We start from the raw sequence: 15,963 nt of genomic DNA, 5'->3' as shown, positions 1-15,963 counted from the left end.
TGTGAACAAGGCCTTACAGGGGTTAATCATTTAGTTGAAAAAATAAAGTATAAAAAATACCCACCTTATCCATTTGAGTGCAAAGAGGCAGCCACTACCATTGTGACTGAAGATCCCACACTAAATTAATCAAGATGGCCTCAGCGGCCTCTTCGCTCTCAAATGGATGATGTGAGTATAATTTTTTTTTTTACCTCCATTTCAGGAAAAATTGATTCATTACTATGAAGCACGAGGAAATCCTGCTTTTACGACAAATCAAATTTTCCCTGAAATTTGGATCAAAGTAATCTTTGGATACTTCAATGCACTGAATGCTATCTGGGACCCTCACCAATTCTCAGAATGAAGACGCAGGTCTAGTACTGCAAGCCCTTTATTGCGCACAGACTGCAGAACAGCTCCATTCAAGTGCAGGGGATGCTGCAGTTGCCTGCACAACCAAGTGGCCAAAATATCCCTTTAAAGATCGTCTGTCACAATACAGTCTTCTACACAAATAGTACCCCTTCATGCAAAAGGTAATTTCCTTGCAGCATGATAAGAAGTGTGTTCCTCTCCACTGGTTAACCAAGATCACACAACAATCATACCAACACTTATGTATAGTGAGCAAAAAACTCCTTTCAGTGAGTACATTAGCGTCCTAGTTTAAAGGGGACCATTTCAAGACATTCTTTTCTCTATTTGAATATCTCTTAAGCCAGAAACTATCAAGTTTGCATAGTAATTATCGCTGTTATTCTTGCTGTTTTTCTTATCTGCATTGGCAATGATTGTGGCAGTAGCAGTATTAAAAATTAATATACCGTATGGGACAAGGGGGTGACAGAGTGGGAGTTGTGGGGGGTATAGGGTTGTGTGTATACTTTTATACTGTAAATTAATGCTTATTAACAAAATGAAAAAAATAGTATATTTATTATATGGTTACGCTTGCTTTGTTGACCTGTTACAATATATTTATAATGCTCCATTCATCTGCTGTTACAGTGGTATTTTGTTGCATTCTCAGACAAAATATATATATTTTCAGTATAAAACAAATAATCAAAAAGGAGAATGCTCATACAGATTGGGATAAATGGAAAGACTGCTCATTGTGCAGGCTCCTTTATTTAGGTGGAATTGTTATTTCTACATGGTTGAGCAAGTATGCCTGGAGGTTTTTAGAAACGAAAAAAAAAATCTCAAAAAAGACCCTCTGGATCTGGAAATCTGTCTGTTTCTTCCCATGGGGTCAGTTGGCACAGAGTGAGACTGACACAGTTTTTATTTTTCTTTCAAGTCCGTTTCACTTCACCAAGAAGCAAAACAGGCGAATCTCTGCCTCGTGGGGGTTTTGTTAACAGTTTTACACTAAAAATGCAAACCATCCATTGTAGATTAGTGGCTTAATTTTAACAGCTGGATGTTTTCGCTAAGAACCCAGCTGTATGCCAACGTGTTTGCCAACTACGGAGTAAATAAAGGTTTTGTTTTAGAAATTGGTAGGCAATAATTTGGAAGTGTACCTTTTCCTAAGCTCTCCAACAGTTTTTTTTCTAGAACATATTTTCTTGACCTTTTCAGGAGTTTTAGCACATAGATTATTATTTGCAATTTGATTTAGTTTTATATGTGTATAATAAGAAAAATATCCTTTGGAAAACATTTTGTCTTGTGATTCAACATGAATGAAGTGTTTAAGATGCGCAGCATTGTATACTGTCTAGTAAAAGTACAGTCTTTAACACATTACTGGACATATCTGATATAATATTATAGGTACCTTCATGAGCATATTTGAAACAGTGAGAAATTGTTTATTGCTGTAAATATTAGTCCATGAAAAACAAGACAGAAATTATCATGTATGCTTTTCTCAAGCCCAAGGCAGACATAATGCATATGCATAGCCAAATTTAGTATGAATCCCTACTTGAGACTCAGCCAATAAAAAAGGCTCTGGGCATCTGAAAATGATCAAATTCAGATTTCCAGGTCCTTATGAATGAATGATAATTGATCATTTGTCAGATAGTAAAAAGCACCGTGACTAATGACTAAACAATTAAAAAAATGTTCATATACTATTAAAAGGGCCACATACAATAGATATTTGTCTGCAGATTGAGCTGATTTCAGCTAAGTGCACCAAGAGTCTAATATCTAGAAGGCTTCCAGACTGTTTCCCAGTTTTTCCAAGACAAATATGCTTGACTATGAGAGTACAGTCCATTTAAAGCAACTAGAGATGAGTATTAGGTGCAATGACAAAGAGGGGTGATTGCAACTCTCCCTGTCATTGCACACCTTAGATACTGTATTCATACATTATCTCTGCATCTGATATACATAAGTGTGTAAAATTAAAAAAATTCATAAAAAATACTTACATGATCCATTTGCTCACGATGGGCCATACGTCACAGCGCAGCGGATTTTATCCAAAATCTTCAAGCAAGATGGCGGTGGCCGGCCCACCACGAGCAAATGGATGAGGTAAGTATTTTTTTGTGTTTAAATTGATTCGATACAACGAGGCACGAGGAAATTCGGCTTTGTGGCAAATCAAAATTACCCTGAAATCTGTATTGAAGTCCACTTAACACCCTAAAAGCAATCATCCTGGCTCTCCTGATACTAAGCCTCATATGACTTAGTATATGTGTGGTCATTACCTGATACTCACTTGTGTTTATACAAAGCAGCCAATCTGAAGAAGCATAGCTGCATTGAGGAGACACATAATAGCAATTTGAACCATTCATAAGATGGGAGGTATATATAAGACTACCTCCAACTCACTATGGGCAATGTAGCTAAACTGTAGCCACAGATCCCAACTGTGCCCTAATGGAGCCAAGCTAAAAAGCAGCCACGCCTCAAGATCTAAGTAAAATAAATAGCAGGTAATCATCCCCTGTAGGCAGTTATATTCTGAGCTCCTAACCGGATTCCCAAAAAGTTGGGACACTATACAAATCGTGAATAAAAACTGAATGCAATGATGAGGAGGTGCCAACTTCTAATATTTTATTCTGAATAGAACATAAATCACGGAACAAAAGTTTAAACTGAGAAAATGTACAATTTTAAGGGAAAAATATGTTGAATCAGAATTTCATGGTGTCAACAAATCCCCAAAAAGTTGGGACAAGGCCATTTTCACCACTGTGTGGCATCTCCCCTTCTTCTTACAACACTCAACAGACGTCTGGGGACTGAGGAGACCAGTTTCTCAAGTTTAGAAATAGGAATGCTCTCCCATTCTTGTCTAATACAGGCCTCCAACTGTTCAATCGTGTTGGGCCTTCTTTGTTGCACCTTCCTCTTTATGATGCACCAAATGTTCTCTATAGGTGAAAGATCTGGACTGCAGACTGGCCATTTCAGTACCCGGATCCTTCTCCTACGCAGCCATGATGTTGTGATTGATGCAGAATGTGGTCTGGCATTATCTTGTTGAAAAATGCAGGGTCTTCTCTGAAAGAGATGACGTCTGGATGGGAGCATATGTTGTTCTAGAACCTGATTATATTTTTCTGCATTGATGGTGCCTTTCCAGACATGCAAGCTGCCCATGCCACACGCACTCATGCAACCCCATACCATCAGAGATGCAGGCTTCTGAACTGAGCGTTGATAACAACTTGGGTTGTCCTTGTCCTCTTTGGTCCGGATGACATGGCGTCCCAGATTTCCAAAAAGAACTTCGAATCGTTACTCGTCTGACCACAGAACAGTCTTCCATTTTGCCACACTCCATTTTAAATGATCCCTGGCCCAGTGAAAACGCCTGAGCTTGTGGATCTTGCTTAGAAATGGCTTCTTCTCTGCACTGTAGAGTTTCAGCTGGCAACGGCGGATGGCACGGTGGATTGTGTTCACTGACAATGGTTTCTGGAAGTATTCATGAGCCCATTCTGTGATTTCCTTTACAGTAGCATTCCTGTTTGTGGTGCAGTGTCGTTTAAGGGCCCGGAGATCACGGGCATCCAGTATGGTTTTACGGCCTTGACCCTTGCGCACAGAGATTGTTCCAGATTCTCTGAATCTTCGGATGATGTTATTGTCATGGAACCATGAACCAGACGTACAACAAGAGATAAGTGGAAAATAGAAGGTTTTATTGAAGAGCCGTAAGCAGAGTCCAAACGGATGGCTAAACCGAAGCAGGGTCTTGCGGAGACAGAGGTCAGGAACCAGAAGGGTAGTCAGACGAAGCCAGGAACAGGAACCAACGGGGTAGTCAGACGAAGCCGGAATCAGGAACCAACGGGGTAGTCAGACGAAGCCGGAATCAGGAACCAACGGGGCAGTCAGACGAGGCCAGGATCAGGAACCAGAAGCAGCAGCAGTCTTGGAAGCATGTGAACACAGGAGGACCAAGCAAGGAACTGAAGCCACAGACCTCCTATATATGTGAGCTAGGCATCCAGCTCCTCCCAGTGGGAAGGAGGAGCCACAGGGTGGGAGGCTACAAGAAAACCCAGAAACCAAGATGGCCGCCAGCACATGTCAAACGAAGGGAACAGCAAGGAGGTAAGACCATGACAGTACCTCCCCCTCAAGGGCCCCTCCTCCGCGGAGTAAGGAACGGTTTCTGAGGGAAGCGTGCGTGGAAGGCTCGGAGCAAGACAGGAGCATGGACATCTGCGGAGGGAACCCAGGAACGCTCCTCTGGACCATAACCACGCCAATGGACCAAAAACTGCACCCGGCCGCGGACCAGGCGTGAGTCCAGGATATTGCTCACCTCATACTCCTCACGATTGCCCACTTGGACCGGACGAGGCCGAGGAATCGAGGAAGTGAAACGATTACACACCAGTGGCTTCAACAGGGAGACATGAAACACGTTGGAGATCCGCATGCCAGGAGGAAGCGCAAGGGCATAGGCTACCGGGTTTACCCTGCGAAGCACTCGGAAGGGACCAACAAAGCGAGGCGCCAGCTTGGGAGTGGGCACTCGAAGGTTGAGGTTGCGGGTGGACAACCATACGCGGTCTCCGACCTGGTAGGAAGGAGCGGGCGCTCGTCTGCGATCAGCCTGGAGTTTCTGGCGCTGCGCAGAGACCTCAAGGGACCTCTGGATCTGTACCCAAGAAGCACGTAGGACGGAAAGGTGATCCTCCACAGCCGGAATATCCTGGGGAGAGAATACCTCCGGTAACACGGCAGGTTGGAACCCATAATTGGCCATGAAGGGAGACGTCCCAGAGGAAGAGTTCACCGCCGTGTTCCTGGCAAACTCAGCCCAAGGCAGGAGGTCAACCCAATTGTCTTGGTGATCGGAGACATAGCAACGAAGGAATTGCTCCAAGGCCTGATTGGATCGTTCTGCGGCCCCATTGGACTGAGGGTGGTAGGCCGAGGAGAAAGAGAGATGAATCCCCAACTGGGAGCAAAAGGCGCGCCAGAACCTGGACACAAACTGACTCCCCCGATCCGACACAATCTCCTTGGGCAAACCGTGCAACCGGAAGACCTCCCTGGCAAAAATCGAGGCCAACTCTTGTGCAGAGGGTAACTTCTTGAGAGGAACACAGTGGCACATTTTGGAAAACCGATCCACAATCATGAGAATGACCGTATGGCCATTGCCATACAGGGAGGTCCACAATGAAATCCATCCCCAGGTGTGACCATGGACGCTCCCCGGTGGCTATGGGTTGCAAAAGGCCCAACGGAAGGTGCCGAGGGGACTTACTCTGGGCACAAACGGAGCATGCCGCTACATATGCGGCGATGTCGGAACGTAGAGAAGGCCACCAGAACAGACGTGAAACCGCCCAGGACAGCTGATTCTTTCCAGGGTGCCCCGCGGCCTTGGAGTTATGGTAGGTTCGCAACAACCGAGTGCGCAACTCCTCAGGCACAAAACATCTGCCGTTGGGTCTCCCAGAGGGAGCACCAGATTGAGCCGCCAAAATCTGCTCACCCAGAGGAGAAGTCAGGCTGGTGCGAATAGCGGCCAGGATCTGATTCGGGGGTATGACCGTAGTCGGAATCGACTCCTCCCCGGACAGCTCGGAGTACTGCCGTGATAAGGCATCCGCTCTGATGTTCTTGGAGCCGGGTAGGTAGGAGACCACGTAATTAAAACGTGACAAGAACAGAGCCCATCTGGCCTGACGTGGTGTCAATCTCTTGGCCTCAGAGAGGTAGGTCAGATTCTTGTGGTCCGTCAGGATGAGAACCGGAACCACCGAGCCCTCGAGCAAGTGCCTCCATTCTTTAAGGGCCTGCACGATGGCCAATAACTCCCTGTCACCAATCTGATAGTTGCACTCCGCGGAAGACAGTTTCCGGGAGTAAAACCCACAAGGAAGCAGAGGACCCTCTGGTGTTCTACGCTGAGACAGGAGGGCGCCTACTCCCGTCTCAGACGCGTCCACCTCGAGGACAAAAGGCAACCCAGGGTTGGGATGCGACAGAATCGGAGCCGACACAAAGGCGGACTTTAGAGCCTCAAAAGCTCGGATGGCCTCGAGCGGCCAGACCTGAGGATTACTGCCCTTCCTGGTCAGATCCGTGAGAGGCTTGGCTAGCATGGAAAAGTCCCTGATGAACTTCCGATAATAATTGGCGAAGCCCAAAAAGCGCTGCAGGGCACGAAGCCCACTGGGCTGGGGCCACTGTAAGACAGCCGAAACCTTCTCAGGATCCATGGAGAACCCCTCAGCGGAAATGATGTAACCTAAGAAGGTTACCTGGGATCGGTGAAATTCGCATTTCTCAAGCTTACCGAACAGCTTGTTCTCTCGTAAGCGTTGCAACACTCGTCTGACATCCAGAATGTGGGCCTCCATGGATGCAGAATATACCAAGATGTCATCCAAATAGACCACCACACACTGCTGCAACAGGTCACGGAAAACATCGTTGATGAATTCCTGGAAGACTGCGGGCGCATTGCACAACCCAAAGGGCATAACCAAGGATTCATAATGACCGGTCCTGGTGTTAAACGCGGTCTTCCACTCATCGCCCGCCTTGATCCTTACTAGGTTATATGCCGCCCTCAGGTCGAGTTTGGTAAAGACCGTGGCCCCTTTGAGGCGATCGAACAGCTCGGAAATCAAGGGTATCGGGTAAGCGTTCTTGATCGTGATGCGATTGAGACCCCTGTAATCGATGCAAGGCCTCAACTCGCCGCCCTTCTTTTTCACAAAGAAAAATCCAGCCCCTGCCGGGGACGAGGATTTGCGAATGTGTCCGCGTGAAAGCGCCTCCCTCACGTACTCCTCCATGGCCTCATTCTCCGCTACCGACAGTGGATAGACTTTGCCACGAGGAGGAACGGCACCGGATTGTAACTCTATGGCACAATCGTATGGGCGGTGCGGAGGTAGGGCAACCGCGCGCACCTTATCGAATACATCCCGGTACTCTTCGTATTCAGGAGGCAACAGAGAGTCCGAGGAAGTACACAGCAACTTGACAGGCCCATGGATGCAACTAGCCCCACACTGCGGTGACCACGAGAGGATCTCGACCGATCTCCAATCGAAAGTCGGATTATGCTTCTGGAGCCAGGGGTACCCCAAGACCACCGAGTAGTGTGGAGAGGAAATAACCTGGAGACAGACCGACTCTCTGTGAACGGCACCAATGGCTATCCCCACTGGAAGGGTCTCATGAGTCACGTGTGGCGGCAGAAGGGGTCTGCCGTCTATCGCCTCAAGAGCCAGTGGGGAACCTCGAGGCTGCAGAGGAATGGAATTGGCGGCAACGAACACTCTATCAATGAACAAACCACCAGCACCAGAGTCCACCAACGCCTGGGTCGTCACCGAGCCCCCGACCCAGGAGAGGACAACCGTGATCAGTGGTTTGTCAACACGGGAAACCGGGGACGAGGAGACTCCACCCAAGATCTGCCCCTGACAGGACCTCAGGTGCGAGCGTTCTCCCGGACGGTTCGGACATGCCAACCGAAAATGCCCACCGAGACCACAGTACATGCATCGGCCCTCGCGTCTCCGGAGTACCCTCTCCCCCTCAGACAGGCGAGCAAACCCCCGCTGCATGGGTTCACCCCCAGACAAGTCATCCACAGGAGGCGTGGGAGGAGAGGGAGGCACGGGTGGGACAGCAAACGTAGGCGCCAATCTGTTAGGAGACCTCCGCAGGCTCTCCTTAAAGGAAGGTCTCTCCCTGAGTCTGGTGTCAATCAAAATCAGGAAAGAAATAAGAGACTCGAGCTCCACTGGTAGGTCCTTAGCTGCAACCTCATCCTTCAAGGCATCCGAGAGACCATGAGAGAAAGCAGCGACCAGAGCCTCATTATTCCAGCCCACCTCTGCTGCCAGGGTACGAAACTCAATGGCGTATTCAGCTACGGATCGTGAACCCTGTCTGATGGACATAAGGAGCTTCGCAGCAGAGGCAGCACGAGCCGGCACATCGAATACCTTCCGAAGAGAAGCAACAAAACCGGAAAACTCGGCAACCACCGGATTGTTGTTCTCCCATAAAGGGCTGGCCCAGGCCAAGGCCTTGTCCGAGAGCAGCGAGATCAAGAAGCCCACCCTTGATCTCTCAGTAGGAAAGGCATGTGGCAGCAACTCGAAGTAAATGCCCACCTGGTTAAGGAAACCTCGGCACTGAGTTGGCTCTCCCCCAAAGCGCTGTGGAAGGGGGGCAGAACCGGTCATACCCTGAAACACCACAGGCGCAGCAACAGGTGTCAGGGTAGACTCTGGCGCAACAACCGGAGCGGCAGTAGGAGCGGGCCCAGAAGCGACAACCGACCCATCGGCAACGGAAGCTAAATGAGCCGTGCGTTCAAGCAGGGTTTGCAACGCCACAGCGAACCGACCCAACAGGTGATCCTGCTGATCAAGTCTGGCAACCAGCGTAGGTAGCGAGGGTGGCCCTGTACCGTCAGAATTCATGGCTTGGTCCTAATGTCATGGAACCATGAACCAGACGTACAACAAGAGATAAGTGGAAAATAGAAGGTTTTATTGAAGAGCCGTAAGCAGAGTCCAAACGGATGGCTAAACCGAAGCAGGGTCTTGCGGAGACAGAGGTCAGGAACCAGAAGGGTAGTCAGACGAAGCCAGGAACAGGAACCAACGGGGTAGTCAGACGAAGCCGGAATCAGGAACCAACGGGGTAGTCAGACGAAGCCGGAATCAGGAACCAACGGGGTAGTCAGACGAGGCCAGGATCAGGAACCAGAAGCAGCAGCAGTCTTGGAAGCATGTGAACACAGGAGGACCAAGCAAGGAACTGAAGCCACAGACCTCCTATATATGTGAGCTAGGCATCCAGCTCCTCCCAGTGGGAAGGAGGAGCCGCAGGGTGGGAGGCTACAATAAAACCCAGAAACCAAGATGGCCGCCAGCACATGTCAAACGAAGGGAACAGCAAGGAGGTAAGACCATGACAGTTATGCACAGTTGATGATGATAGATGCAAAGTCTTTGCAAGTTTTCGCTGGGTAACACCTTTCTGATATTGCTCTACTATCTTTCTGCGCAACATTGTGGGAATTGGTGATCCTCTACCCATCTTGGCTTCTGAGAGACACTGCCACTCTGAGAAGCTCTTTTTATACCCAATCATGTTGCCAATTGACCAAATTAGTGTTAATTGGTCTTCCAGCTCTTCGTTATGCTCAAATTTACTTATTGCTACTTGTCCCAACTTTTTGGGGATTTGTTGACACCGTGAAAATATGAATCAACGTATTTTTCCTTTTAAATGATACATTTACTCGGATTAAACGTTTGATCTGTCATCTACATTCTATTACAAATAAAATATTGACATTTGCCATCTCCACATCATTGCATTCAGTTTTTATTCACAATTTGTTTAGTGTCCCAACTTTTTTGGAATCCGGTTTGTAGATGGTTGCTTTAAAGGGGGTGGCCACTTTCTGGCTAGTGTTGATCAAGTCATATTACTATATGGTATTTACTAATAAAGTATTTGGTGATTCTCTGTGCTGTTTTCTATATTTTCTAAGCTGTGTCCCTTTGTCGGGCAAATCTTCTTTAGTGTCCACATAGAGGTCCTGTCTGTAAGATGGCTACTGATGAGGGATCATGTAAAATAGTAACATAATAGCATAGTTTGTAAAGCTGAAAAAGACATTTGTCCATCCAGTTCAGCCTGTTATTCTGCAAGTTGATCCAGAGGAAGGCAAAGAAAACCTGCGAGGTAGAAGCCAATTTTACTCAGTTTAGGGGATGTATTTGGATGGAGTAGAATGAGTAATGTGTCACATGACCCTCCATCAACATATACTTTATGGGCAGGACCTCCATATGGACAGCACAAAAGACTTGGCCAACAAGCAGGAATACCTTATGAGATATAGAAAATGGTGCAGAACATCAATAAATATTGTTCTGCAACTATATATTATTATCATAATATAGTCATCTTACAAACACATTGATCAACAGTGGCCAGAAAGTGTCCAATCCCTTTAACTGTTGACTAGAAATGAGCTAATCAATTTGTTCAGCTCTTCAGCTGCAAAGGAGATTCGTCAGCAATGGGGACAGCCCCTTTTAGGTGAATAACTCATTTTGATGAACAAATCAATTCTTGCTAAATGATTTGCTTATCTTTACTGTCAGCCTAAATACTTTTTCACCTGACTATAATTCAATGACTACATTTAAAAGATCTGTGCCATTAACACACTGATAGCAGCATAAGCTTCTAGCCTCATACACAGCAATAAATAAATAGCTGCATTCACTTTTATATATCCCTTATATTTTAGTGACATATCAATAAAAGTTAATTATCCTTACTCAAATATTTCCTTAACCAAATGCATAGTTAACTTGGGCTGAGCTGCTCTACCAGGCACAGTCACACTCACAGATGAGTAACTGTGCCTAGGTAAACAGTAAAGATTACTTGCTGGAGCACCATGACCTTTTAATTCTGCTGATTAGTAGGGAGACCACCACTAATCAAACATTGATACATAACCTCTCTAATATGCTCAGGCACCTCTAATATTCTTATATTGTAATTGGAGGGCACTCGAATATCTGACAACATCCACGGCAGGATATCAGTAATCCTAATTTATTTGCATAAAAACTAATTAAAAACTTACACACATACAATATAAAACATACACATATATCCGCAAGACCAATTGTAGGACTCAGTATAGCTGTAATATGGTGTCAAGCCTGTGACCATATACAGTAGCCTGGTGTGGCGTGTGATTCACTTGTAAATGTCCACAGGGCTAAGTACTTTACCCCTCTTCCGTTCCCGTGGGATAGTCCTGCAGCAGCTGCTTAGACTCACCCGGCGTCCCGAGCGGTCAGTAGGTCTCAAACGCGGCGTCCCACGTGACCTGGCTGCGTCTCACGTGATGCACACCGCTCTGTACAAGGCTGGTGAGTACGCTCGGTCCTAAAGTCTGGACCGTGTGCTCGTCTCTGTATTGGACTTCATTAACTGGGGGTCCGAGGGGTGGAATGCCTGTTGATATTGGCTCCTCAAGATTCCATTGTAGAGTCCTTTGCTGTCATGAACAGGTGATTAAGTGCGGACATTTACAAGTGAATCACATGCCACACCAGGCGACTGTATATGGTCACAGGCTTGACCGCGTATTACAGCTATACTGAGTCCTACAATTGGTCTTGCGGATATATGTGTGTGTTTTATATTGTATGTGTGTAAGTTTTTAATTAGTTTTTATGCTAATAAATTAGGATTACTGATATCCTGCCGTGGATGTTGTCAGATATTTGAGTGCCCTCCAATTACTTTATATATTTGCATTTTTCTAATCGGATTTGGGTGAATCCGTGGAGTAAGCACTGGGTCCTTGGGAAGAGGTGGAGTGAGCCTCTGTATATTTATATATTCTTATTTTGTGTTTGTCAAATAACCAGAAAATACTTTGATAATATACGGTACAACATTTACAGTACATTGGAGTCAAGGAATAAATTTGTCTATGATGAGATTCTGACCGAGTAGTGTAAATATAAATACATGGGGATGGGGATACCACTCCATAGATACTCCATAGAGACATATTGATCACCAATCCTGAGAATTGGTCATCAATTTTTTGTCCTGTTAGAAGCCTTTTTTATCATAATAGAGATAATTAGCAACTCCCACAGTATGCAATATATTAAAGGCCATTGAGCATATGCACTAATCGGAATTTTATATATGGTAGCTTATATTTTAGCTTGGTTTTTGCTTTAAAGCATGCCTGAGTTGTATTATTTTTTTGTTTTGTTTTCAAAAAAAAGTTTGCATAATGGCTGTGCTTCTTTGTACAGTCATAACTGTGAATGAACAGTTATAACTGGGCATTTCTAATGTGTCGTTCAGCCAAATTATTATTCCCTGTTTCAGCCGCATAGCTAGAAGCATTTCACTCAGAAGCAAGGAGGTGTCTCCCTTTCCGCCAGCACTGTACTGTTAGGACATCCTTTACCTTACTTTCCATTATGTTTGTTTTCAGCTTCAGAGCAGAAGCAGTTTTCTATTTATCAGTCTCAGAAACTCAGCTAACTCTGACATGCCCCAATTTCCTCTTAGTCGTATTCTGAGTCTCTATTAATAGGGATGGATCTTGCCTGACAACAGGCAGTGTACTGCAACATAATTGGAAGTGAGACCCCTAGTGGTCAGGACTTCACAGCTTTATTTCAGGTGTATGCAGGCACATTTTTTAAATGAAGTAAATAAAAAATTTGGTAGTTATACCATTTTCTATTAAATGTAATTAAAATAAGTTGTGTGAAAGTACAGTGACTCGTTAAAGAGATGTGTGCTATTTATTCTACTAACTAAAGAAAAAAAAACATTAAAGTTTGATATCACTTGCTGCTTTGTATACAATTTGGCGAATGCCATCAATATTCAAAGTTGTTCGCTGCGATAACAGATTTGTCATTGTTGTCTCCTATTAGAAAATAAAAATGTATGGGTTTCATTATACTAGATATTTTTTATTTTTTTTACTTTTTAACACAGAGTTGTCATTGCTTTATTACAGTGCTGTATTTGATTGTGGTGACCTTACACTCATTAATATTACTTTCACTGCTAGAGTTTATTCTGGTACTTTAAAAGCATATGACCTCTACCGGAATAAAGCAAAGGCCACCAGCGACATTCTGTTCAAGGGGAATCGATAAAGCAAACAGCTGACAAATCTCTCATATTAAGCACTTTGACAGCTTGCAGCTCTCTGCACATATTCCATTCATAGTTATATCACCAACTTTAATATAGAGCTTTTTTATTTTTTTTCTATACAATGATGCTGCCAGGACAGAAAATGGAAATGTTACAGGACTGGAGCTAAGGAAATAAATAATGTAAAGCTCTGCAATTTCGTATTCGCTTAACAAATTTGTCACTCAGATTCCCATGGTAACACGTATACTACATCACATTATGACTGGCAGCATTTCCCTGAATTAATTTGGTGATTGTGTTGTTTATATGCCTGGTTTGATTGATTTTTTTTCCCCCTCAAAATGTCCTATTTTATTTTCTTAGTTTGGGACACCTGTCTTAATAGAAAATATCACAGAAGAGCTTGATCCAATCTTGGAGCCTGTACTGCTGAGACAGACATTTAAACAGAATGGAGTGGAATACATCCGTCTTGGGGAGTCTGTTATTCATTACAGCAGGGATTTTAAACTCTATATGACCACCCGCCTCCGAAATCCTCATTACCTTCCAGAAGTGTCTGTCAAAGTATGTTTTCCTCCTGTTATCCACTGAACAAGGAAATTATAGGAATTATAAAAATTGGTAGAAATGCAAATACTTTGGGGATAATGAATGAAGTACTGTGAAGTTATAATTGGACTGTGGAATTGTTTTCCCAATTCTAATAGTATTATTCTCGTATTTATGTGGATGTCAAAATAATACAGCTGTGCAATAGCACAGACAGGATGCGAGAGGATTTTTTTTCTAATTAGATTTTAGAGCTGGTATTGCTTTTCACAGCTAGCTGCATCTTTTAGCAGATAATGCCGTGAAAACATGATCATTTACCAAAGACCAGCTATTTTGTCTTGCCTGAATACACATTAAAAAGCTGTATTGTTGAATGGCGTAAAATATTATGAATATACAGTATTTTATATTACTCAGTTGGCTGAAGGGTAATCTTTGTGGAAGGTATGGAAGAATGTATTTACAGCAAAATTAGACTAATCAAATGAAAAACCTAGTAATAATTTGTGTGTACCTTTGGCAGAAGATGGTACATTTGTTAGTAGTAATTCGGGATGCAGTAGTTAAATAACTGGCAATGGTTAGACAACAGTTTTTATGTGCAGTGACACAGTGCTTGTTTTATGCCATCATTGCTTGATCAGTGGGAGGTCCGATTACCAGAATCAATGGCACTAAGGCTCCAACAGTTTTCCCCTCCAGTCCAACTGGTATGCAGGGCAATGTAACTCTGTCCATTTGACTTTCATGCAATGTTGTTATTAGTGTTGAGCGAAGTGAAGCATCCGAATCGGAATCTGGTCTGAAGTTTAGAAAAGCAATTTATTGCTGTGTAGTGATGAGCGGTAGGGGGTTATATTCGAATTTGCGCTATTTCGCAAATATTTCATAGAATATTTTGTCATATATTCGAGCATTTGCTATTATTTTCTTAATTGCGAAATTCGGCAATGTAATATTCGCGTAAAGCACGCTCAATACAGGCGTGGGTCACATTTTCCAAGCTGCTAGAAGTTTCCTGAGACTGGAGTAAATGTTTGGCACGGCAGAACATTAAACATGGTTTTATATGCAGATAGAGTGCTCCAATATATTTGCGATTGCGCTAATCGGCAATTAATGATACGCATATTTTGGCGCAATACGTGCAACTTCACATTTTAGCAGATCTGACTACATATTACTGATTGGTGCACTAAGTATTGTTGTGAACTTGTGACATTACAGCAGTATGTCTGTAGCATGTATGTATTGACAGCAGAACCTATCAGCTACATTATATCAGGATATAGCCTACACTGACTATCTCCCACTAACTATTTATACTATAAGTATTAAGCAATATATTGCTGCATTTGTGGGAGGGGAGGCTGATTACAAGGCTAATTATACGCACCTGTGGGCCAGGCTGGCTGATTACTAGGCTATTTACAGGCACCTGTGGGCCCAGGCTGACGCTGATTCAGCTGATTTCACTACCTCTGACTCAGCTCTAGGATACAGCAGCATGGTGTGGAGGCTCCTTACGGCTGGGTAACGGCAGAATGTCTCAGGAGGGCGCTGCTATTCATGGTAGATCGGAGTTGTTTGCACGGGACCCACGCTGCGGTCCGTGACGTGTAGTTCTCTGGGATGAAGCAGAGTTGGGGCTCTAATGGTCAAACTATGGTTGTTTGTATTGTTTGTCTGGCTATTCAGAGGCCTGGTGGGGCCATTGCATACAGTCATTGGGGTAGCAGGTGCTTAGAGTGGGCATGGTTGTATGTATGTTTTCTGATACCTGGTTTACATGCGGGGCGCGTGTCTGCAGTTGGCTCAAGCACGCGTGCTGGGTTTAAGTGATGGCTAATGTGGTTCAATGGTCGATTTAGAAAAAAAAAAAAAATAGTATATTTTGTCCAGCTTGTGGGGGGCTATTACATATAGTTATTGGTGTAAGCATGTCCCTAGAATAGGTATGGTCACATGTTCTGATACCTGTTACATACGGGACACGTGTCTCCAAGCTACGCATGCTGTGTTTAAGTGATGGTATTTTATTCATTTTGTTTTTGGAGAAAAAAATAAAATAAAAATCCTGCAGCATCATGTGGAGGTTCGTTTGCGTCTGGGCAATGTCAGAAGGTGCCGGGCGAGTGCTGGCATTCACGGTAGGATCGGACTTGGTTACCTTCAAAGCTATGTCCATGTGTCTGCGTTCACATTTTGTCCTATACACCATTCACTACTAGAGCTGCGGTCATACGTCCGCTGTTGCATTAC

The 15,963-nt window shown here is 44.5% G+C and overlaps 1 pseudogene; it reads left to right on the top strand.

Annotated features, from left to right (window-relative positions):
- LOC122925882 overlaps positions 1-15,963 on the top strand; it is a 2,558,103-nt pseudogene that overhangs the window by 2,274,132 nt on the left and 268,008 nt on the right.

This window comes from Bufo gargarizans, chromosome 2 (assembly GCF_014858855.1).
Source record: "Bufo gargarizans isolate SCDJY-AF-19 chromosome 2, ASM1485885v1, whole genome shotgun sequence".
Lineage (NCBI taxonomy): Eukaryota > Metazoa > Chordata > Amphibia > Anura > Bufonidae > Bufo > Bufo gargarizans.
This window is presented reverse-complemented; position numbering and strand designations above follow the sequence as displayed.